The 25090-nt window shown below is 42.4% G+C and overlaps 1 protein-coding gene across 2 annotated transcripts in view; it reads right to left on the reverse strand.

Moving 5' to 3' along the window:
• MAF (MAF bZIP transcription factor) overlaps positions 1-25090 on the reverse strand; it is a 196069-nt gene that overhangs the window by 130008 nt on the left and 40971 nt on the right. Inside the window, exon 3 of one of the 2 annotated variants that reach the window (XM_021541212.2) lies at positions 3359-4481. The exons of the other annotated variant lie outside the window; for it this stretch is intronic. The gene's annotated coding sequence lies outside the window, so the exon portion shown is untranslated. Of the gene's footprint in view, positions 1-3358; positions 4482-25090 lie in introns of those variants that run through there. 2 annotated transcript variants of the gene reach the window in all.

A 25090-nucleotide genomic window follows, 5' to 3' on the forward strand; every position in this document is an offset into this window, starting at 1 on the left:
CAGCTGCACAGGTCCTGTGTCTCTCTTAGGACAGTTTTGACTAGGGGAATTATTGATCTGAAACTTGGGCTTTTTTCAGATTTTTGTCAGCAGGGCCAGTTCTCTGATTCATTTTATCAGTTCACAAAGCAGAACCCATAGGCACAAAACACAGACTGTGAGGTGACACAAATGAAGGCCCAGAACAGAAGGGGAAATCCCAAACTATAGGAAAGATGGTGTGAGACAGGATGAAGTGGTCAGGTAGAACAAGGAGAGATGTGCACCTCCATTCTCTGCAGAATGGAGATGAGCAGCCTGGGTGCATGAGGCCAGACAATATAAGGAAGAGAGCAGTGGGCTGGGAAAAAAATGCTCAGAAAAGGAAAAAAGAAAAGGAGGAGGAATCTGCTATTCAAGTGTCATTCCCTTTCCATAGGTTTTATGATTTGGGAGATACTGCCTGAATGACACATAATGTGAGATATTGTAATGTGATCTCCTGTCCCTGGAGATGTTCTCAGAAATTAGATTATTACATGACCATGGCTTTTATAAAAGTGAGCAAACATTGTAATAAACGAACTCAAAGAGTGAGAAAATCAAGATTAGACTCTTCACATTTGGCTGGGGATTTTTTCCACTTACTTATGCTCTGTGATAAAGCTTAGCTACATTAATTACCTTGCTTTAAAATTGACTTATTGAATATGTTTTGAAGACACATTTTTGTTTTAATTTGTAAAACATACAAATAGGAAAATGACCCTGTGGAAATTATATACTTCCACCTTGAAGAGAGAAGGCTTTTTTCAGTTTTGTTTTCACATGTCCTTTTGGTCATTCTGGAATTGGAAACTTTATTTCTTGCAGTGGAGGTCATTGTCTGCTGAAACCCTCATGGGACATGACACTGAAAAGAGGGGTCTTATTTCTCTGATTTGCATGGAATGGTCAACAGAAAATATCTAAGATGGGAGATACAGGTCCATTTTTAATCTTCATTGAATCTTCAATTCCTCTGGACAAGCCAGGATCTGGCCCTTAAATTCTTACACACAGCTCCTCCCTCACCTAGGATTTGTCACACAGTTTCAAGACCACAATTTCCCAATGAATCACTCCTCTCTGTTCCTTACACCTCACTTTTATTTTTATTACTTTTTGGGAGCATAATTGTTTTGCAGCCTTTCAATCATCAGGCTCTTCTGAGGGTTCCAAATGTTTAAGCAGTTTCAAACTCATGTGGTTTTAGCACTCAGCTCTCAGAGCTGTTTTTCCACACAGTCCTGTGGGACCCCTGTGCAAAGACATCACAGATGGATCCCAAATCCCACCAGCATGGATGGCTGCTCTCCACCTCCCTCCATGCCTGCATGGCTCAAAAGCAGCTCAGACAGGACCAGCTTTAAATGGGGGTTCATGGCCCAATGAAGAAGTTTGCACCAGAGCTTTGTCAGCCTGTGGTGAAATGTTCACCTCTCTGGCTGGGATGCCTAACTGGGAGAAGAATTTCTCTCTGAAAGCCCCAACAGCTCTGTAATGTTGGAAAAAATCTTATGGGGGAGTGATCCCTTCTGGTGCTTTTCAAAGCCTGCTCTTCAGAGTAGCAGATATATTTATATTGGAGGTGGGTTGCTAAGTACAGTAACTACTCCACAGGAGCCAGGCACAACAAACCAGCTCCTCAGGGTTGATGCTGTACTTGAGCACAGCTCCATGAGTGTGGATGGCTCCACAGCTCAATAATTGTGGCAAAACATGAATCCTGAGTAGGGAATTATTTAAGGTAGCTGTGGCATCTGAGGGTTTGTGCAGTGAAGATGCTCTGCAGAAGCTGGTCTCTCCCAGAAGTAATGAATAGACTGATGAGTTTTATTAGGGAAAGAAACCATTCTTGATGTCTGCTGGTAAAGGTCAGAACACTGGGTATGTCTTTGGTGACACAATAGATAATGAGTCCTGGAATAATGAGTCATGGCCTAATCAAAGGGGAAAAGGCCATATCTTACCTGGTGTGGCCCCATATTGTAGATTCTGCACTTATGCAATGTGAGCACTCCAAAAATTGTGTCAGAACCAAATCCTAGAACTTGTCTGGTTCTGGGATTTTATGCTACATCTAGGAGCTTGTTTCAGCATAGCTTTCTGGGGGATGAAGCAAAAGCATTCTCCCTCATCCATTTCCCTAAAACAGCAGCGAAAGAGGAGCAGATATGTTTCATCTTTCTGCACTTCCAGCTGAAAATTTCATTTGCGAAAGAAACAGGCTGAACAGAAAAAATAGGAGATAAAGTTGAGAGATCTGAGTGGCTGTGGCTGTTTGTAACTTAGTGAGCTGGTCTTTGAGAAGTGCTCTGTCCACTAGCTGGATGCCAATTGCCAAGAGATGCTATCAGTTGATTAAAACACAGCCTGCCAGCTTCCTGCTTGATAAAACTAAGTACAATCTGATTGGGAATTCTCAAATCCATTACAGAATGGCTAGTCCATCACTTAAATCAGCGTACACTACTTCCCCATGAATCATCAACATACTTTGGTAATATATTTGCAGCAGCTAAACCCTGACAAAAACACTGACAGTTCGTCAAAAAGGTCCGTGAGCTCCGGATCCTGGGGGTGGGAAATGGCAGGACCGTGAGGGTTTCCTGTTGTTCCCTGCTCAGCTGGGTGAAGGTCATTTCCTCTCCTCTCTCACGCAGAAGAAGCTGAACCCTCAACCTTTGAAGGTGTGTCCGTGAGCTCCCAGAAACAACAGGAGCCTTCTCCTGCAGGACCACTCTGACAAGGGTCACTCTTCAAAATGTAGAGTTGGTCTCTACATTTGCCTCCTGGCAGGTAAATAAGTTAATCCCAGGCTGAAGAGTAAAAAAAAACATCATGAACTAGTACAAATCAGTCTTACATTTTATTTCTTCTGCATGCTGTAACACAGTAAAAAAAAAACAAAAAAAACCCAAAACCACCAAAAACCCAAACCCAGGGCTGCAGAGCCAGGCCAGCGTTCCTGCAGAGGAAGGAAGGGGCATGCTGCCAAACCATTAAGGATAATCCACTAGCGGGTTGGAGTGTTTAAAAAAAGCCCTCTTTTGTTGGCTTTTTGGAGAGTTTTATATCTGCTGAGTTGGAGGTGAGTGCCCAACCCCAGATACACAGGGTTTGAACATCAGCTGCAATGTATCCTTGATCATCCCATTGTGATAGATGGAAGTGTTATTCAAGGAATTGCTGTGAGACACTTGCTAGCTAAGTAACAACACTGAAATACCAGAGAGACAAGTTAACCCCAGTAAAACCATAAAATCTTCATTCCTTAACACAAATAAGACCTTAGGAGGGGAAGAAACTGATGCAAAATCTGAAGAAAGTGAGCAAATGCAATAAAATCTGGAGGCCATTTATTACTAATCAGGTAAACAGCAGATTATAATGAAATAATGAAGCCAGAAAGATAAGTTCTAATCATAGGAATTCTCAGATAATGCCTTGATAGGTGCTGTGATCCTCCAACTCCACCACTTCTCATCCATATCCTTTTGCACTCTCTCTATATCCCTCCCTTGATTCTCCTTCCACTTCTTTTTTGGGTTTTTTTGTTATAATTAAACATATTTGTGAAGATATATTTGTGAAATGGATGGATAATACAACACTTTCTTGTAAAATGTCAATGCATTATCTGGTGTAAAGTCAGTGTAACTCCATCTCTGGTCTCAATACATTTTATTTACAAGAAAATGCATAAGCAGAAGACAAATATCTGCTGTTTGCACAGTTTCAAAAACATAAAGTATAACATAAGGGGTTGTTTGTGCTCTCCCTTAAACTGCTGGGAGTCAGGGATGTCTCTCCAGAGCTGAGACTGACTTGGAATAGGTGAAGTAAAGCAGAGATTCACAGGCACAGTTTCCTCATTTAAATTAACACAAAGTGAGAGGACAAAGAGGCTCCCAAAATTCTGTCCTTGTGGTTCAAATTTGAATATAAGTTTTTAAAGCTGTCTAAGCAACTGAAATTAAACCTCAAGTAATTAAGTTCCAGTAATTTGAGCAGAAAGTAGTCCTGGGAAAGTTAGCAGGCTGGTAACACTATGGTGAAGAAGATATATTGGATTTTTTTTTGTGCCATTCCTATCACATTAGAAATCCATAAAGAGGAAATTTAGGGAAAGTCAAGCGTTTTCAGTCTCTGGTGTGCAGACCCCAAAGGTCCATGGACCAAACCACACAAGCAGCTGGTTGGGTGGTGTGTTCCCACCTGAAGTTTTCAGTTTCTCTTCAAGTTTTCTGTACGGGACCGTGACACTGCCCCAAAGTCTCCATCCTCAGGGGTGCTTCTTCTCAAACTCACGTGGCTTTGCTCTCTGCTCCTTACACCCACCAGCAGTCCTGGCTTACCTCCTGCTGCTGCAGAAACTTTTGGCCTCCTCATGGTGCAGATCTATAAGCAGTGTGATCTCCTCTGCATCCAGGCATCACCACTCCAGGTCTTCTGGGAGACTAAGGTTGGAAATTGGAAAAGGGATCACAAAAAGTGATAAAAATAGAAGTAAAAAAGATCAGCAGCAAGGAGGAACAGCTACAGAAGACCAGGCAGTTACTAAACAAAAAGGAAAATGAGCCAGGAGAAGCCTTGGTGGAAGAAAGAGAAGTAGTGGTTCAAGAGCTGCCAGTCACCAGCAAAAAGGGTGCCACATAAAGCAGATGACCCCTCCTAAAGCACAAGCCCCACTCCAGGCTGGTATTGGAGCTCTGGGAAGTTTGACATCCTTCCTCTTGCAAATCAGGGTGACAGACACCCTGAAGGACTTTGTGGTGGTGTGGCTGCCCCTTGGATCAGAGCAGTGTGTCCCACCAAGCCCTGGCTTGCTTTTGGAGAGAGCTCCCCACTGGCTCTCCTCTGGAAGGAATATGTGTGCATTGAAGCTGCTCTGCAGCTGGACCAGTGCCCAAATGGAGACAGCCAAGAGATTACTGCAAAACCACCCCAAAGGGAGACACAAGTGTAGACAGAGCTGAAGCATAACCCAAGAGAAACAAGGCTACTGTCAGCTGCCTTAAATTCACTCCATATACCAGGGGGTAAACTGTTGAGGATTTAGAAAATAAAAACGTTGAAAACAGAATTTTTTTGCAGCATGCTGCTATTTTAGGTCATATTGTACCTTCAACATTTGCACACACTTCAGCTAACATCAGTGTGATCTGTACTTAACAAACAGTGAAACACACAGTGTGCCCAATGATGACTGAATTACTCAGGAGGAACTACAATTGATAAGACAATGATTTATGGACCTATTGTTTTCTAGGTTCTTGTAAATAATCCTAATTGGTGTTAATCATCCACCCTCTGCTTTGTGTTATCACCAAGCAAAGTACACTTCCTAAAGAAGCTATTTAGGGCCATAATCCTTCTGAAAGGCAGTACAGCTCTTGACTTCCACAGGACCTGCACTGAGGTGCTCAACCAGGGGAAACAACTCTGGAATATGAGCAAAACACATCACACTGTCTTTCTGTGCTTGCACTGAGATTTTTCAATAAACTCCCCATGAGTTCAGCATATCCAGTAATCCCTTCCATGTGGGCTTCATGCAGTGGCTCTCCAGCCTTTCTCCCAGCTCAGAAATGCACCACACAGGATTTTCATTTGCTGATGTTTATTTACTGCCAGTGTGCAGCTCCTGCCTTCACCCCCTTGGCATGGGCTGACAAAGGCTGCTTTGGAAGAGCAGACACCTGCACCAGGACCTGGTGTTTTTCTCTCTCTGATTTTATTGCTGTGCCTGAAAAAGTGCTTTGATCTTTTGGTACTTCACTGTTTGTCACTGCATGCCCTTGTCACCAGGGAGCTGTGGCACTCAAGACCCCCTTCCCTGCTGATTTTAGGTGTAAGGTTTGGTGGGCTCAGTTCTAGCATACAGATGAGCTTGCTTGACTTGAACAGGTCTGCACTTTAAATAACACTTAAACAGCATTCTAGAGGGTGCAGTCACACATTGCTTGCTTATGGAAACTACAAGGAAACCAGACAGCTTTTCAATTTGTGTATCAAAGAGAAGGAGATTTGCACATAAAAAGGTGAATTATTTTGATTTGTAGTTTTCAAGCCACTATACATCCTCCAACATAAGTGCTCCCTTGTCTCTGCTTTCTGATAGTTCATATCAGGTTCAGTGGCCTAGATTTTCAAAAGTGGCAGTTTTGGAGGCCAATATTCCTCAGTGCCAACTCAAGGTGCCTTAAAGAGACCAGATATTGTTAAGATGCTCTGTATCTTTGGCAATTAGGGCCATTTTAGCACCTCTCAAACTTGACACCCCAAGGTGACAGTGTGAACAATCCTCAGGGGTGGCCTCAGGAATAAAGCTTTCCTCCACCACACCATCCCTTCCACTGACACCACATCACAGCTTCATACCCCCACCACCATTAAAGATTCCTGCAAAGTCAACATCACCAGTCCTTTTTGACATTCTCAACCACCAAACATCCTAAATAACCTGCAAAAGGAGCTCATTTCCTCAGCTATTTCATCTTTTAAGTATTTATAAGAGAAAAGTCTTCTAAGGCATGAGGCTGGATAGCCAAAATCTAGCTATATGGTATTTGAGGGAGAGGAGGGGACAAACCCTATCCCATTATCTGCATTATCCCGTTACCCTTGGATGTCTTCCATGTACTTGGAAAAGCAATGCCCCATTCTTGAGGCTTCACATTGCAGCCACTGCCTTTTTGGCAGAAGAAGGGTGGATGTGGCTCCCTTCAAAGTCAATCAATGTCACATCTTTAATCAATCTAGAAGGTCACCACTGCACTTCCATCAAAAAAAGTTGGGTACAATTCTCGCTGAGTCCTGATTGTTTGTGGGGAACTCAGGTTGCAGTGGGTGTTGGAAAAAGTCTTTTCTGGCCCTTACCTCAGCACATCTTCTATTCCTAGGCTCTTTGTAAGGGTTTAAGACCAAATGAGAATTGCACCCAGGACTCTGAGATACAATGGTGCAGGAGGATGTGCAGTGTAACCTCAAAATACACCAAAGTGACTTAGTTTTGTGTTTCTTTATGGCTGTGAACACATCCAGTTTTGCTGTGAGGTTCAGAAAGCTTAGGGAGCTTTTGTGTGAAGGCAGGTCACATTTTGAGCAAGCTTACAATGATTTTGAGTTTTATGTTACAATCATCTATTAAATACTATTGTTCATCTGGGATGTCTGTGAGTGGTCACAAAACCACTATTGTGTTTCAGGGAACTGTGACTAGGAGAGAGGACCATGGCAAGGCACGTGTCAAAAACACTCAAACCTGAAGTCAGGACCCCTTACACAAACACACCCATCCATTCAAAACACTCCATCTGTTAAGCCAGAAAATTCTTCCGCCAAGCTGGAGTAATTTCATTTCCATCCTGGTACAATTGGAGCAGGATCCAAAGCCCAGTAAAGTCAAGGTTAGAATTTCCATTGATTTCTGAGGAGCCTGGATCAGATCCTAGATCACATTGTCACTGCAGCAAAACCCAGCCGTGTTGCAGTGTACCCACCTGCTCTCCAAAGTCTCAGCTCTGGCCGTTCAAATCCATTGCAGTTGCAATCTAGGTTATTCCAGCATTTACTTGGTGCAAGGCTAATAAATACTGTTTTATCAAAATCAGCAATACTGCTCCTCATTAGTAAATTAGGCTAACTAATGCACACTTTTTATTAGGAAAATTTGTCTCCTTAATTCAAAATCAAGTGTCAAAATGCCTATTCTATCAATCAGTCCGGTGCCCTCCTGCACCAGCTGTGAACTAGGGCTGGCTAAAGGCATACAGAAAAAGTGAATTAAGACCTTACAATGTTTTTTAGTGAGGTACTTAGGCTTCTTTTCCAATAATTCAACAAGATCTGTCTAGGTAAGGGATCATCAGCTTTTATGTACACAAGAAAGAAGGGAAGAAGGAAAGCAAAAAGGAAGGCAGGCAAAAAGTGAGGAAGGAAGTAAAGAGGGGAGGAAGACCCTCTGTTTCATTTATTAATACTTCATATTGATAAATCACAAAAACACAAAAACACAAAAACCGTCTTTAACCTTTGCCTGTTCTCAACAAAATCACCCACCTACAAATTAAAATCCCATCCAGACATTGCTGAAATTACTTTCTTAGGCAATTCTATAATGTAAATTGTTCTGCACACTAAGAAATTATTTCTAAAATAAGTGACAGAGATTTTTTTCCTTGTGTGCAAATCAAACCAGAGAGAAATTTCTGGGAAGAGCAAATAATCTTCTGCAGCCAGTACTAGAATAGGTGCCCTAAACAAACCTCCAGAAGGAGCATAATGAGGCAATGATTTATTGCGTGCTATGCAAGTCTCACTGCTGTGAGTGTGTTGTAAGAACCAGAGAAAGGGAGAGGCAGTAATCATGCAGCCTCCTCCTCCTCCTTATGTGTTTCTGGATATTACCTGCTCAGGATATGAGTGTGAGACAGGGCTGCAGCCTCCCTGAGCTGCAGGACTGGCAAAGGATCTTTGTGCTGCAACATTTTGTCTCATATTGATGGCACCATCTCCCATTGCCTAAAAAAAAAATTTAAAATCTGCGTATGGATATTCTGAAACTTTGCACAAATATAAAATGTCAGTCGTGTTGGATGTGTTATTGCTCAGTGTGTTCCAAAAAGGATTTTCAGAAATGTTGTCATCAGCAGGTAGAATCCCGGATATTTCAGAACGAAGTGTAAAACTTCCCTTGGCTGCAAAAGGGGCAGCAGTTTACCTATGGCTTAGGGACAGAAATATTTGTAAGACAATCTTGGTCCTCAAGTACTAGAATCAATTAAATGAAGAGCAGAAATATGCAATGTAACCAGCATTGCACCAATCAATACAAATCAACATGAGCCTGACCCTGTATGTGTTGTATTTGCAATTAGCTGGGCTTTTTTTTGCAATTTAAAATTCATTTAGGTTCCTGTACTGACTGTCAGATTGCTCGCACTTATACCCATATTCCTCCCAATTTCACCAATTTAAAATTAAAAAAAAAATCCCCACAACTAAAAATTAGTCTTCAAATGTGTCTAGTAAGTTATTTATCATAAATAAACATGGAAAAGATTACCTGCAGACTACTTGTGCTCAACTTCCCCCCTACCTCCCCCCTGCCCCAAAAGGCTAAATCACTGAAATAAATTAATTGTTATGAATTATTCAGCTCTACCTGTGGCAATGAAAAATAGCAAGAGCATTAGGATTCTTCTTTGTGTACTAAGCCTCTAATTTATAGAGAATGCATATTAATAAAACACAGGATATTCATCAATATTCAAGTCACTGGCTGCCTGACTATTTAATCCAAAATTACCAGCCAGCTCAAAATTCTTACTAGTTAATCATGTAATCTAAGCCATTCTGATATTGATGGTTAACATTAATTGCCCAACTGCCATTTATAAAAACCTCTCCTACATCTTCCCTTTGCCTGGCAGAGAACCTTTGACACGTCTAACTTTTCAAACAAGCTGGAGTAGGTCAGCTCATCCAGCCTGTTCTCCAGCTCAAAATATTTGTTTGCTTCATTCTCATGAAAGGGATATTGTCTCCTGTTGTGGTTTTGCTTTTGAACATAAACAGTAAAAACTGTCCTTCATTATAAGGATCTTTGATACGTTCCCCTCGTGCTGCAGATGTTCTGCAGGTGGAGAGAATAACTAGCTAGATTTTGTTGTCTGCACAGATTGTGTCATCCTTTACAATGGAAAAAAAAAGCGCTCAGATCAGGAAGGCCAAAACAGTCTCATCTGCCAGCCACGTACTCTACAAAAAGCCACCAACCACAGATTTCCTCCCCCAAACCTGACTTCACACTCCAAAGGGGATGGCTGGCAAAGAGCAGTGACACCTTCAGACATTGCCAACTTCTCCTGCATGACCTGCTCTGCACAAATCAAGGGGGAAGTGTAAGAACTGGGGGGAAATTCCCATGTGATAACACTTAGCCAAAGTTTAGGCTCAAACTCCCAAACTTTATCATACCAATAAGAAGTGCTGATGGAGGGGATGGCAATGACATCTTCCTGAAGCAATATACCTGAGCCTGTCTTGGTACTTACCATCTAAATTTTTTCTATTCTTCTTTTTTCTTTTTATTAACTTAATCAAATTAAAGTTTAAAAAAATAACAGAAAAAAACACAAAACTCCACAAGCAAACAGAAACCTTTCAGTTATTCTAACCAAAAAGTTAGGATCCTGGAAGTTAACTGAAAATCAGCAAACCTGCAAAGAACTCAGTGTTGCAGAAATTTCAAACTACAAATATATAGAGTCATGTAAGTAGAATTAAAAAAATGATTTTTTAAAAACAACACTCTTACCCTTTTCAAATTATACCCTTGAGTCATTTAAACTGAAATTTAAGTATCATGGAAAAATTTTGCAAAAAATGGGTGTCTTTTTGAGTAAAGAATAGTCTTCTTTGTAATACGGTAATTCTCTAGATTGAGAAAAATTCCTTGCATTTTATGATTTTGGCCCTCTGGAATCCAGGAGCTACCAAGAAGTTAACAAGTGTATGTTCCCATGAAGTGAGGGCTGCTGAGCAATGCCTGGTCAGATAAGACACGTGGTGTCGCTTCTACTCCCTGACTACTCCAGAATAAAATCACCCTCCTGGCCTTGAGAATGTGTAAGGGAGCCCAGCACCCGTCCAGGCCGTGTCGGTAAGAACTTGAACCTGGAGGTCTGCAGAAGGCAAACGCTCAGCGTGCAATGGCAGCGTCTCCCAGACCGTTCAAAACTCCAGGAAATATTTGGGGAGGACGTTTCGCAGCCCTCGCGCGGCTTCCCCACGGTGAGTTCCAAGCTGCTGAGAGGGAACGACGTGCTGACAGCGAGGAGAAAATGATGACTGCACGGTGAAACACGGCCTCAGAACAAGCAAAGACTAAATAAACTCGCAGCATACCTCGGTAATTCTTTGTGGCGCAAAAACTGGCTTGGGCCTTGTCTGAACTGGGCTTTTACCTAAGTTGGAAAACCATGTTTAAATTAAATTTAAAGGCCATTCTTCTTAAAAGCACTTCTACAATGCTTTGGCTGGACAGTGTATTTTTCTAACCAATGTTTACATAGTTTGACCCATTTTCACTTCTTTGCTTTAGCTGAAACTATTAATTAAGCTATTTAAAAATTAAATTGAGTATATGCCTGCTTTGGACTGGATCTCAGGCTTCATTTAATTGTTGCTTCTTGTCCTGAATTTGGCTGTGAGGGTGTGTGAATCTGTCTCCATTTGGAAATGAACACAAAATTACAAATATATTTCATACAGACTATGAGATTGAGTAAAATACTGAAGCCATGCCCTGCTTTAATTGTTTTAATTGTTTGGGATATATCCCCATGATATTGAAAAATTACATCTTCAAGAAGCACAATGACATGAGCCCAGTGTAGCTCACTGTGGAAAGCTGTACAATTCTAAATAGCTGAGCTGGTGTTAGAGATATAAACCAAAGTTCAATTTCTGTGAGCACAAAAACAGTCACATTACATTTCTTGTAATTTATACGCCACAATCTTGCTGGACTTTTGAGTGGAAAATACGCCTAGAAATTAATGAAAAGGGGAAATCTCTATTTTTCTATTTGCAACTATAATAATTTAGGGCTTTCTCTCGCAGAGGGGCCAACGTGCAAACTGAAGTCTGATTTAGATTTTCCCATTGAATGACTTTTCTGTACAGAAATCTCATGAAGACACACCGATTCTTTAAACTTCACTGTTGATGCTGAAATTATGCTTTGTGTCAAAATTACATCAAACAACTGCACTTATTTCCATCAGAAAAATTTGATTATTTCACTGTCATTTGCATTACATTTTTCCCCACTATAATGCTGACTTTGTAATTCCATTAGGTCTGGACACCTCCAAGTACACTTTTTTAGTGGAAAGAAAGCTTTTATTATATTTCATAAATTTTTTCCTCCTTGATTTGAATGTTATAATTGGGTTGGAGAGATATTTGTTGCTAACTTCATGTTTTGCCAGGCTCCATGAGCAGCATCTTTTAATTTCTCTCTTTTCAATGAACCTTTTGACTTGATAAAAGTGGCTCTAAGGTATTTTTACAAAAGAGGCCAACAGAGCCAGTTCATTTTAAATCCTTCTCTTTAAAGTATCTCATTTCCTTACTATTTCTTAATAGAGGCACTATCCTGCAATGTCATAAAGAATGTGGCAGTTGACTTCAGTGGGACCAGGATCACTCTGTACTGTAATTAGTTCTATATTTCAAAATATTAGAGGTCATTTTCTTCCTTTTTTTTTTTAATCTGAGAAAATAAAACATTTAGAAAAAAAAGCTTTCAAGTGTGACTGTCAGTAGAATACTAAAAATAAGTTGCAGGCATTCCAGTTGCTACAATTTATGTTTCTAATGAAATTTTCCTCTCCTCATTTACTGCAAATTTTTAATGTAAGCTTTTACAGCCATTGATTCAGTATCTTTAATCTTCCACCAATATTAGATAGAAATGAAACAAACTAGGGAAAATCTATCTAGTTATAAAGCACAGTGTCTATAAAGTTGTTCAGTTCATCCAAAACTGCTTTTTTTCTTTTTCCCAGTGGGTTGGATAGGATAAAATTATATTTTGAAATACTGTTAATACTATTCTGAGATTAATACACTTGTAATTAATAATAAGTTTAAAATATTATGATGCCTCTGGAGAAATCAAAGGATTCAGTGTCAATCACCCTGACTACCAGCACTGGGCAAGATCCCACAGCGCCAAGTTCTGGTTCTTTTAATTGCATTCAGCAGCAGAAGCTACTCCCTGAGACTGGTAGCAGAATTCACCTCCAGCCCAGACCAGGGAGGGAGCACATAATTTCCAGCTACTCATTTAGATGGGATCTGTCAGGGTTTGCATGAGCAAAGGCCTGGGAGCCAGTCTCACAGGGAGAAAATAGCTGAGCTCCCACACCCCGGGTCACGGCCTCTCCGTCCTTCCCTGTGCCAAGGGCTTGCCGCAGGCTCTGCCAGCACCACACTCCCTGTTTTGCAAAGAGGGCTGTGCTGCCTCACTGGGAGCTGTCAGGCTCCATCCCCTGCCCCAAGCTCCTCTCCCCAGCCCCATAAACACCCTGGAGCAGACACCCTTTGTCCACACAGTCTATTTATAAAACCTCACTTCCAACATGTTTCGGCTGGTGTAGGTCAGCTCCACGGCTCCAATTATGGCAGCCAAGCTGTGTAGCAGGAAGGTGCAGCACCCGAAGAAATGGTTCAGGGCCAATAACAACTTGACCCCAAGCAGCCCCAGCAGAGCAGCATGTCTGACCATGCCCTTCGAGCAGGGCAAATACGTGCTTTTCCCTCATGGCCATTGTGTCAGTGCTAAAAATATAAAGCACTTCGACCCTACAAAAATCTTGAGTGTGTCTTATGGACAGTCCTTTTAAAATCCACAGGTCTCTAAGGCAGAATGAAATCCCTCACCCACTGAAGCAAATGGAAAAACTCTCCTGCCCTGCAGGGTGCCAGGAGTTGCTTCCCAAGGCAGGAAAGTTAAGAACATGTGCAAGACTTTGGCAGGACAAGAGACCTATTTTTGGACACTGCTTATTCTAGGTATTTCTACCGTTTCCATTAACACTGTCCCAGAACACGTGGGAATCATTCATGCATTTGCTAATCTCGAAATGAGAAATGAAGGTTGCCCAAATTCCCTGGATGAGGAACAGCAGCAGAGGCAGGTCTGTCCTCATGGAGGTTGCTCCTGCACACGGAGTCTGGCTGGGACATGGATACACCATGTGGCCCACAGCAGCAGGGCACAGGGATACAGACCCTGAACACCTCCTCTGCCATAACTACCCATGTATTTACCCTTCCCACACCCTCTGCTGAGGGAGCCCCATCAAACACCCGATGGTGTCTCTGCAGCTGCCATGCATGGACAGGCACTTCCACGTCCCTATGGAAAGCAGTGTGTATTCCTGCTCTGCTGCTGAGACCCGACCTGTGTGCTCCCCACTCCACTTCTCATCATGCACAGTTTCATGGCTGGGATGCACAGGAAGGTCCTGCCAGGATATGGCTGGTTAGTTCCCACATTTCCAGGGCTTTATACACCAGCACATGCCAGTCTTTGGACAGAAAGGTCTCTGCTGCTGCCAACAATAGGTTAAAGCATTTCCTCTGCACTGACCAGTTTGGTCTGGAGCAGTGGGGAGGTGAGCAACCCACATGGCCATGGCCATGGCTTGGCACACAAAGCACCCCAGACATGCACAGCCATCCTCACCACCTCCTCTGGGTACAAGGGGGACTTAGGGGCTACATGCACGTGCACGTGCATTTTTTTCTCCTCCATCTCATCTATATCTGGCACAGGGAAGGGGTGTGATCTCCTGACAGTGTGATAAAAAGTCTCTATTTATTCTGTCTGGAAGGGTGTTGTGTGCAGTGAGAGCATCTCAGCTCACGTGTGTGCTCACAGGAGACATCATTTGGGGTGCTGACAGAGGAGCCCTGGTGCATCTCCCCGACCATGGGGAGATCAAAGCCAGCAGAAGGAGAAATTACTTCAGATCTACCATGCCCTCTTCCACCACCCTAATACTGTCCAGAAGAGCCAGTGCTGAGTTTCAGTGGGCTGGAGGTGTGGGCACAGGCTCCCTTCTGCTGACTCGACTGAGCCCCAGGGCCCCTCAGGGCTGGCGGTGACGGGGGCACTTCTGTCAGCACTCTGCGGAAACAAGTTAATTGACATATGCTAACACACTGTTAAACATAACACTGTCGTGTTTAAAAATATACTAGCTGGTTGGATCAAATGCATTTTAAAACATGTCTGCTTTTTTTTTTTTTTTTTTTTTTTTCTGAGGAGGATGAGGTTTTTGGTAACATGTGCTAGTAAAAACATTTTTGAACATGGTTGAGATGCAGGAGATGTAAGAGGAAGAGCAAGTGCCCTTTGGCTGGGTATAGTCTGCAGGGAAAGTTAACTTAAAAACAGGTTTCCCTGATAATGTTAATTTGTTTACATTGTCCAGTTCACAGGATTTCAACATGAACATGCAACAAAATGTCTGTGTGCAGCATAATACCCATGTAATCCATCTGCAGCATTTGTAAATTCAGCCCTTAGGCACCACCGCAATAAACACCATAATCGTGTAATACGATAATAACAACTCCCCAAAAGCATTACAACTCTTCCTGTCAATACAGGTATCTCTTTAATGACATGCTAAAACTGAAACCAGAATTAAAATCAAGATGTTGCTTTGTGTCTTTAGTTATAGTTGTAATATACATCCAGGGGGAGGACTATTCCCTCCGACTGAAAGGAAGCCAGTTTCTGACTATGTCCATTTTTCTTTCTGTAAATTGCTACTGCTGGAAAACACACAAGCCATTCCTCTTTGCACACTCTTCTGCTGCAGGCTGGTCCTCCAGCACTCTTCAGCCCAAGGATTCTACAAAGCTAAAAGCTGTAATAGCTTTTTACTTCTAGTTTAAAGCCAGGGTCCTCAGCCACACAATCACTTCCAGTGAAGCTCTTCACACCATCACAGGGCTGTGAGTGTGATTTTGGCTAGTGGGTGAAATAGCAAGTGCAAGAGGACACTAAAAGACAAAAGACTTCCTTTCCATGCAAATGTACTGTGGGACAGCGTATAGGAAATGAAATAGCAAAATCTAGGTCAGTGAAAAGCTTATGGTATGAAGAGACAATAAGCAGAATTGCCTCTAAATATAAGAAATACTTACTCAGGTTTTTACCAAAAGCATTGAGGGTTCTTTAAACAATAATGCTGGAGCCTGATTTGTAAATCTGCATGTTCAAATATCATGGTGCAAAATGAAGTCAAGATTTAAAAATGAAATCATACATCAGATTCCTGGCAATGAATGTACACAAATATATGTTGTGATTGTCCATCATCTGTGCCCGAGTCAATGTAATTGTAGAGCTGTAGGAGGGGTTTTCAATCAGGTTTTGGGGATGAAGTGCAGAGCTGAGACCCATCTCTGGGCTGAAATCACAGAGGCTACAGAAAATTTGCATGGATACTGCTCAGAGATGACATTTCTGTTAGAATAGGTGAGGGTGTTTTGAGGTTTACATTGCATTTTACACACAGGGTTTAAAGCACAGGAGAAATTAAGACAAAGATGCCTGTGGAGATGCAAGGAACCTGCAGGACACTTAAAAGCAAACCTGTCATTACAGAGATGCCCAGGCCAGGGTGTCCCCAGCTCCAAGCACTGCTGTCACATGCAATGGCAACCTCTGTGCTCAGGCATGTCTTGTCCTGGCATTTCAGGGATGGACATTTCATCAGAGAGCTGGGGCCAAGAAGACCCCAGTCATTTGAGTTTGGACTTAATGATGTGAGAGGTCTTTTTCAACATAAAAGATTCTGGTATTTGGTGTGCTGCAGCCCAGTAGCTTGGCCCTGTATATCTGTGAGATATGTAATGGGAAAGAAGACTGAGGCTGGAGCTTAGAGAAGTTGAACACATTCTCTCAGCACTAGCTGCTATCAGAAAGAGAAAGGAGAAGAAAAGAAAGGAAAAAGTTGAGGATGAACACTTATTGTATGCTCCTGCCCTTACCACACTGTGCATGAGAGATCAGAGGGCTGTCCTGCCTCTGCCCTGGGGCAAATGCTCCTGGTGAGAGGATCTGGTGAAAATTTGTAAAGTCCTCTGGCTATGCTATTCTCCAGAGGAGATTATATTATAAGATTTTTTTATTATTATTAAAGAGCAATCAAGGAAAAAGCCTGCAAGCTTATGAACTTCCTTGATCTGAAGCTCCACAGATTCTTTCCATGGTTTTGGTACAGCACCTTATGTGCAGGGTGGAAGGGGAAGCTATTGAGTGTTGAATTACAGAGGGGAAAAACATCTCAAATTCCTTACTATTTATACTCACAACTTTCCCAAACCATTATACACAAATCTTCTAGCCTCAGCTGAACTGCTCACAGGTTACAGGGCCAAGAAAGAGGTGGAGCCTTCATGGCTCACTCTAAGCCTTTCAGAAACTTGGAGTTCCTAAAAAAAATGAAAGCAATGATATTTACCATTCCAGGCAGAGAAAATTCAACCTTTGCAGTGCCCCACAAGAACAGAATTAATATACAAGACAGTAGGAGGTTGCTTTCATAACAGGGAGCATAGATTGCTTATTTGTGAGAAGTTTTCTGGGACTACCTTCATTGTTAAGCTGAGGCTGACACTGGGTACAGAGAGACAGAAATTTGACAAAAGCATTGAGTGATTGGGGGTATTTGAGAAAAAAATCTATTCTGGTAGTCCAGACACTAGGCTGGGACTTGTTAAGTTGTGAACTTGTTAAATTCTGGCTCCACCAACGGCTTCCTGCATGACAAGAAACCAAGAGCCTATTTCTGCTGGTACAAATTCTCCTTGACTTTCAGAGACACCACGGCCTTCATGTGGCAGCTCCTCACCCATAAAGCTGTTTGAGGATCTGCTTCCCCTCCTGTACATGAGCTCCACCAAACACCCCTGGGAAGTATCAGCAAACCAGGGGGCACAGAGGGGCTTGAACCTCACGGGACAGGTCTGGGCGCAAGCCCTGAGAGATTCATCTTTGCACAGTTCTCCTCCACCTCCTCACACTAGCCTGCTTTTGGGGTGGCTTAAAGCCTTGTTTGAATTTTTAAATTCCTTTTGCCACTCCCGCAACCAGTGGACGGGGGAGAAGTAAATGGTTTTCAGATTTTAGTTTCCTTGTCATTATTTATGGTGTTTCCTTGTTTTGCCAAAGTTTCATTAATTTGTTTTTAGCCCAAATAGTGAATTAAATTAAGAACACACATTTCTACTTTTGTTTCTGGACTATTTTCACTTCATGACTTTCAAGTTTTAGCAAGTGCTCTTATTTTTGGATTTTCAACATTGAACAGGGCAATAGAGACATTAAAGTAAGAAATATGCTAATTGGACTATATAATAAATGTAAAAGTTATGAGAACTCTCTAATCACATGAGATTTGGAGGCTCCCACCTCTACCCTAATTAAAAATCTCAGTCCTGTGTGATTTAGCATGAGGCTCACCAATACTGCTCACAAGTATCACGTACAAGAAAGAAGCACCCCAAGGGCTCCTTCAGAGGGACAAATGGCATCTTCCATGAGCAATTTCAAGGTCCTAAATTGCAACCATTTTACAAGAAAGACCCAGGAAACTCCACCAACAGAAACAGAGACGTGGACTCCAGGACTGTATCTGAGTCCCTAGGAGGACAAATGAGTTCCTCAAGAGGATTGAAAGGAAACTCCCCATGGAGTGATTCAGTAGGGCAGTTTCTGTCCTCTTCTCTATCTGAGGGAATACCTGCAGGTAATGCACAGGTCCTAAAGTCCAAACTCTTCACAGAGTATCTACTAACCAAAAAAGTCTGCAGCCAAGAAGAGTGCTGATGGCCAGGAAGATTTCTGTTCTCCCACCTTTTCCATGCAGGAGGGATGGATGTGAGCTCACAGCTTTGTTGCCATGCACAAGGTGCCAGTGGAGCCAGTGGGGTCCAGTGAAATGTGCAGCCATTGAACTCTGTTATGTTATCCACACCCAAGTGCTTTTTAAACATGAACAGTTGAATTACCCAAGAAGCTCCTTAGCCAACACAATCTCAGATTTCCAACTCTTAAAACCAGAGTTTTTCCCCCGTTAAACAAGCAACTATAACTTTACTAGAGGTCTGGAGCCTTTTGCACTGAGCTTCGACCTACAGCAGTATTTCCCTGCTAGAAAAAAGCAGGCTGGAGTTGGTGACATAACACCAAATATACAGATGGGACCACACTATAATTAGTAAGGGAATGTCATTCCTGCCATCTTTGCTTCATTTGTAACTGTGCCTGTAAGCTCTGGGGAATGGTGTGCATTTCACACAGTCTGCACAAGAACAAGGATTGCCAACTGTCCCAGTTCTGGTGGGATACCCTTGGTCCTCTGACCCGAGGCTGGCAGAGATGCCAGGAGTGCTGCTGGAGAGCAGTGCCCCTCGCCAGGCCACTGCCATGACCCCTGGTCCCAGGGCAGAGGGGAGGGATTTCTCTGCATGGAATCAACAACTCAGCTCCCTCTAAAACACCTCATGCTCCCATCCACAGGACCACTGCCCATTGCTCCTTGATAGGTTCCTTCACACGCACCCAAAAACATCCTTTTGCCCTTCACCAAGCCAAATGAGCAGCCTGGGCCTAACAAGAGAGGCCAATAACTCTGTTCCTCTCCACACTCAGCCTGCTCCCAGGAGGGAGAGGATTTATTCAGAGCAAATATGGGGATTTTCACTGGAGCTGTGCTTTTCAGCATCTAATCACTATTTTTAAATCTCTTTATTTGTTCCAGTAAAATACCAAATCAATGTTTAAGGTTTTACTGCTTACTTTAAACATTCTGAATAATGTTAAATCCAGTTGTCTTTTGAACACTTTTTCATCCTCTGAAGGCACTTAGTTGAAAAACTTACTGTTGGCTGTGCAGTCAGGTGAATTTGTCTGGTTTTTCACCAGGCTGCACAAACTGGTAAAACAAGCCAGGGGAGCAAACAAATCCATAACGTAACATGTTGCTTGTCATACGCACAAAATTCAACTCAGCTTACTCAGGGAGGCCAATTCATCCTACTGAGTCCAAAGGGACCTTGCCTCTGAAGGTCTCAAAGCATGTTAGAAACATTAAGTTGTACAGATTTTTAACCTGAGGGATTTTAAACAGAACAGACACCTGTGATCATCTCATCAGAGTCTTCTTCATGACACATAAATAATTTCCCTGCGTATTTCTTGCACAAATGCTGAATTTTGATATAAAGTAGAGCACATTTTTCTGGTAAGGACTTTAGCCTTGATGAAAAACTTCAAATGATGCTCCAAGCACCACATCCTTATGTAAAATTTCCTGATTTTTTTCTTTTTGTGCCAAGAAAAGTCCACCACCACAACTCCTCCCACAGTGCCACCATGTAGAGGTGGGTAAACTGAGGCATGGAGGAGTCAGGACTTCCCCAAGGTTACAGCAACATCCAAGTGTGTTTTTCCACTGTTATTTTTATTGAGGTTGCACTGGAAGGGCTGCCTGGTGTGAGCTGCTTGTCCCTGCTGTCACCTTCCCTCTGCCCGCCACCCTTGTTGTGTCACTGCTCCCTGCTCAGCCCCAGGTGAGGGAGGCACCCCAGTGCCCCCAGCACCACCTGCACCCCCAGGCTGTGCTCCTGGAGCTCCTGAGTCCTGCCCCGTTTGTGACAGGGGAATCAGGCAGCTCCTGCTGTGAGCTGGAGCCAGAGTCCAGGAGTCGGGACACCTGGGGTCTGCTCACAGCTCTGCCACTGAATTTTTGCAGATCTGCAGGGAAATCACTTATTTCCCCGGGATTTCCCCATAAATTTGACAGAGTGCCTTGAGATTCCCCAAGGTAAGGCACTGTTCAAGTACAAAGCTTAATTATGATTGTTATAATATAGTCATGCCACTAATTCCCACTAAGAACTGCAAATCGCTCCCATTCCACTCCTCCATCCCCCATGCTTGTCAGTGCTGGTGGACAATTAATTCCTCAAAAAGGAATATATTAAACACATGTGAAATCTTTTTTATTCACAGGATATCTCTGAGCAGATTGCAGTTCCCTTCAAACATATTTGTGATCTGAATGCGTCAAGTGATGTATTTCCACATTTTTTTTAACAGCTTGACAGAATTTATTCAAAATTCAAGTTGTGACTGGCCAAATAAATCTTGCAACATCCTTTCTATGCCTGTGATCAACCAAATTCTTCTGCCATGTAGAAATTTAAAATTCATTTTCTATAAAGCTTGCATAGTTGTCTTTAGAAATCATATTGAATGAGCTGCTTTCCCCCCAGTTAAATTTAGTCATTTTGAAATCCACAGGAAGCAAGCTCAGGAGGAGTTTAAAAGGCTGAGGTGAGTTCATTGAAAACCTCAAATGAATTAAAATACATTGAAAATACCTTGCATTTTTGCCCTGCTATAAACACTAAGGCTGCCACAACAAATGCATCAGCCTCTCCCAGTCAGGCTGAGCCATAACTACTGTGACTTTTCTTAAGCCAAGGGGTTAATGAAACCCCTGCCACAAGGGCTACAGGATAAATTCAGCTCTATGGCCATTGCTTAGGGAACATTTGAAGGGCAGTTCAATATCCCACCTACAAAAATCAACCCCTCAGCTCTCAGCCCTGCAATCTGAACAAGGAGCTCAGAGATCTATTTGTGTAATATTAGACCTGAAAAAAATTACAAGTTGTGATGAAATTAAAGACATCCAAATTTTCAGCCATTCTCTGCTGATAAAGGCTCTATTATTACCATTTACAAAGGGGAAACACAGCCAATTATAAGCTACTTCTGGCACATGCCAGGCCTCAAGTAGAAGATAAGCCAACACAGCAGAGCTTGCAGCTGGAAGCCCAGAAATGTGAAAATGAGCTGACTCATGGAAATATCCTCATATAAAATATTGGCTGGTTATTTTTCTCTGCCTCCTTTCTGTGTGTCTTAGGAATGATATATGAATTGCCTTATTTACTTTGTCCCATAAAACTTACATTTTTTTATTAATGTGCTGCCAGCTCCAAGAGCAGTCGGTGTGGGAGCAGATGGAGGGAGGGAAGCAGGGGGGAGAACTGCTCTTTTGGGGACACAGCATGGGAAAGGTCCCCTGCAACACTGCAGGTCCAAAAGCACAGTGGCCAATTTTCACTGAGCTTTGTCCTGCTCCCAGAAAGAAAACCAGCTCCTCATTCTGCCCTGATTTCACCAAAGCCAGGAGGCTGCCTGCACTGACATTACACTGGGAAGAATTAGTGTAAAATGAGGTTATGCTCCTACCTGAAAACAGGCATTGTGAGCAAAAGTGATTTCCTCTGGTTTTGCCCAATGCTCCCCATCCCAAAGTTCAGCCCCAGCAGCAAACCTGATGCCCAGCTCCTCCAGCCCTGCTGTTCCTCAGCTGGCAGGGGATGTCACTGGCCATGGGCTGCCATCAGCAGAGATAATGACTGAATTTACCTGCCTGGCACACCAATGTGGAGCTTTTCCTTGCACTCACCCCAATTTCCATGAGGAAATGTAACTTTTGAGATTTCTCTCCCCTTTTAAGCCCACTTAGAAAGCATTCACATGTTGTTAGGAGAGGCCTGGGTCCAGGTGGGTGGGTCGTGGGATGCTATATGCCTCATTTCCTTAGGAAATGAGGTTAAACAACCCTGCCCTCCCCCGTTCTACTGCACTATTGAATTAAGGATGGTGAATTCTCATTATGAATATAATTAAAAGCAACAGCCTCATCTAACAATCTATTTTTATCCGTTCCTCACCTAGACGAGCAGCAGAAGAAATTAAAATCTGAAGGGAAGAACCACAGTCAGGTAGAGTTTTGCTCTCCACTGGATGTAACTGTGTTGAAACACAATTTCAGTAACACAACCTTCCTTAATAATTACTGCCCAAAAAAGACATGCTTCGGATGCTTTGTTTTTCCTGGGAAACCCATGTTTAACAACTGCAAGGGCACAGATTGGGAAGATATTTTCATTTTATGAGGGAAGAAGGCATGAGCTTTGCAGCATTTCTTGCACCAGCTGCCGGCCCCCGTGGCGGCAGGGTAGGTAATTAAAAAGGACATCGTGTAACAGATAAATGCAGGATAATAAGTAGTCATTACTTGATATATAGTATATCATCTATTATTAGAGGCTAATAATTCTCTAACCTATTCATGTTAGTCTTTTGTCCGAGGAGCTGGCTCCTTGGCACACTCTAAATTTTTCAACATAAAATTTACTCGATGTTACAACTCATATCTAATCCCAAATTTTTGTGCATTTCACTGCAGTATATCATGTAGAGAGGTAAAAGCTCAGCACTAAATCCTTTGCAAAAGGAAGAATGAGCCAACAAAACTCCATGTTTTCACTTTCCTGCCAGGAAAAAAAAAAATACGGTACTTTGAATATTTTTCTTGGTTGTAATTTTATTTTCTCCTTTTGAATGTTGCAATTCTAGACATGCTCAGCTGTACTTTACACAGCACTCAATAATGCACTTTTTTCCTGATATTTTATATTTGTGGAAATAACCTGCATTTTAAACACATTTCTACATACATTTAAATACATTTTTTTAAATGCACTCTACAGGGAACCAAAGGAAGTGCTATTGTGTTTAATCACAAGGAGCAAAATCCTCAAGTCATGTAAATCACCATTTCACAATCTGCTCTGCAGTATCCTAATTTGGAAAGTGTATCACAGCAAACGAAGCTGAATTTATAAAGCATTCTTTACACGTTCAAAACATTCATGTAACTTAAGAGTGTCAATCTCCATCAGCTGTCCTAGATCACTCCAAGAAATAGAAGTAGAATTTATTTATTTGGAACTTAATTTCCTTTCTTCTAACTACAGATGCTTACTTTTATTTCTCATTTTATTTTATTTCAATTTCTTTTATTTTAGTTCCTTTAACTTTCTTTTACTTTCCTGTCCTTACTTTTATTTTGATTTCTTTTGCTTTATTTTATTTTTATTTTTATTTCTAAAGCCCAGTCTAAAAACTTAACTTACACTATAAAAAAAGCCAAGCCACCCCAAAGTACCCAATTACAGCAGCTCCAGAAGGTTTAGAAGACAGAACAGCACTGATAAAAAAAGCCACATGGGACGAAGCAATAATGCTGTGCTCGCCTGCAGGATCTCTGCTGATGAGCAGCTCTACAAGGACTCCACTGATAAGGGCTCACAGCAAGGAACTGTAGTAGCTGCACCAAAAATGACACCAGATCTCTGCTCCTGTCTTCCAAATTGTTTTCCAGCGCAGCTCTCTCCTGGGAGACGGAAAACACTTGCTGCAGGTTATCGAAACCTCACAATTTCCGTTTGCCTGGATCTGTCACCAGCCAAGAGCTGGAGATGCAGCTGGAGGACAAAGTCTGCAAACTGCCAGGAGAGGCTGGAGCAGACCTTGGGAGAGGAGCAATGGGACCCTCCCAGCAGCTTCACATACAAAGTGCTCCAAAGAGCTCTGGATTACGGCTGGACCCAGCTCCAGATTAAAATGAGAGTTAAGTAGTGGAGTTAGGAACAGAGACAGATGGGGAAAATACTCCCCTAGGGATTAGGAAGCATGTGGCATTCAAAATGTGTGATATAATTTTTATGTTGTTTGCCTTGTTTAGGTATCCTTCATAGAAAAGCAGTATTTTGTCCACCAAAGGCTACTAAAACCAACGTGCATTTTTGCAGTGCTGTGCTGGTTGTTTTTTGTCTGTGAGCCACATGGCATCTGTGCTCATTTGAATCCCATTCCCCATAGTTTTGCCTGGAATTGGCACCAGCCTCCCTCTCCTATAGAGGGATTGTGTATGCTGTACTATAGCTGTTATACTCCACCCCAGAGATTGCTGCAGTTCAGCTCAGCAAGATTTACTTTCAGGCTCCCTGTAAGAGTACAAGCATTTGGGGTCCTTTCTGTGTTTTAGATATAGAATAAACACCCTTTGTTAGGACTCAGAGCAGAAATACAAAGGGTCCCATGTCGAGAGGCTCTGCCCTGGCTCTTGGAAAGATGCAGGGAAGGTTGAGCACAGGAGAGTGACTGGCTCGGCCAGAGCATGCAGCACTAATGCAATTACAAAAGGTTCATATCTAGAAAGAAAAAGTTTGTGCTGATATTAAAGCGAAAGCAAAGGAGGAAAAAGCCCTCTCAAGTGTGTTAAAAACACTTGACCCACTTCTGTGTAAACTGACAGCCCCTTGCTTTTTCCCTAAGATTAGCAGCCTCCACCCCACCTCACTCACAGTCTCCGAGGACTTTTAGTAACTTTCTCGCTGTTGTGTTTAGGAGACGGGAAATATTTTCATATGGCTCAAATCTCTGTTAGACCAACTGAATTTAAAAAAAATATATTATTTCACTTTCTAACAGATGCACGAGTGCACCTTGGGATGAATGTGTTACGGAGTCCAAGTTAATGCCACCTGCCTCCCAATTACATTTGCTGCATTGTCCCTTGTGGTGTGCACCTGTGACATG

The sequence above is a fragment of the Lonchura striata genome, chromosome 13, assembly GCF_046129695.1.
Source record: "Lonchura striata isolate bLonStr1 chromosome 13, bLonStr1.mat, whole genome shotgun sequence".
In the NCBI taxonomy this organism is placed as follows: domain Eukaryota; kingdom Metazoa; phylum Chordata; class Aves; order Passeriformes; family Estrildidae; genus Lonchura; species Lonchura striata.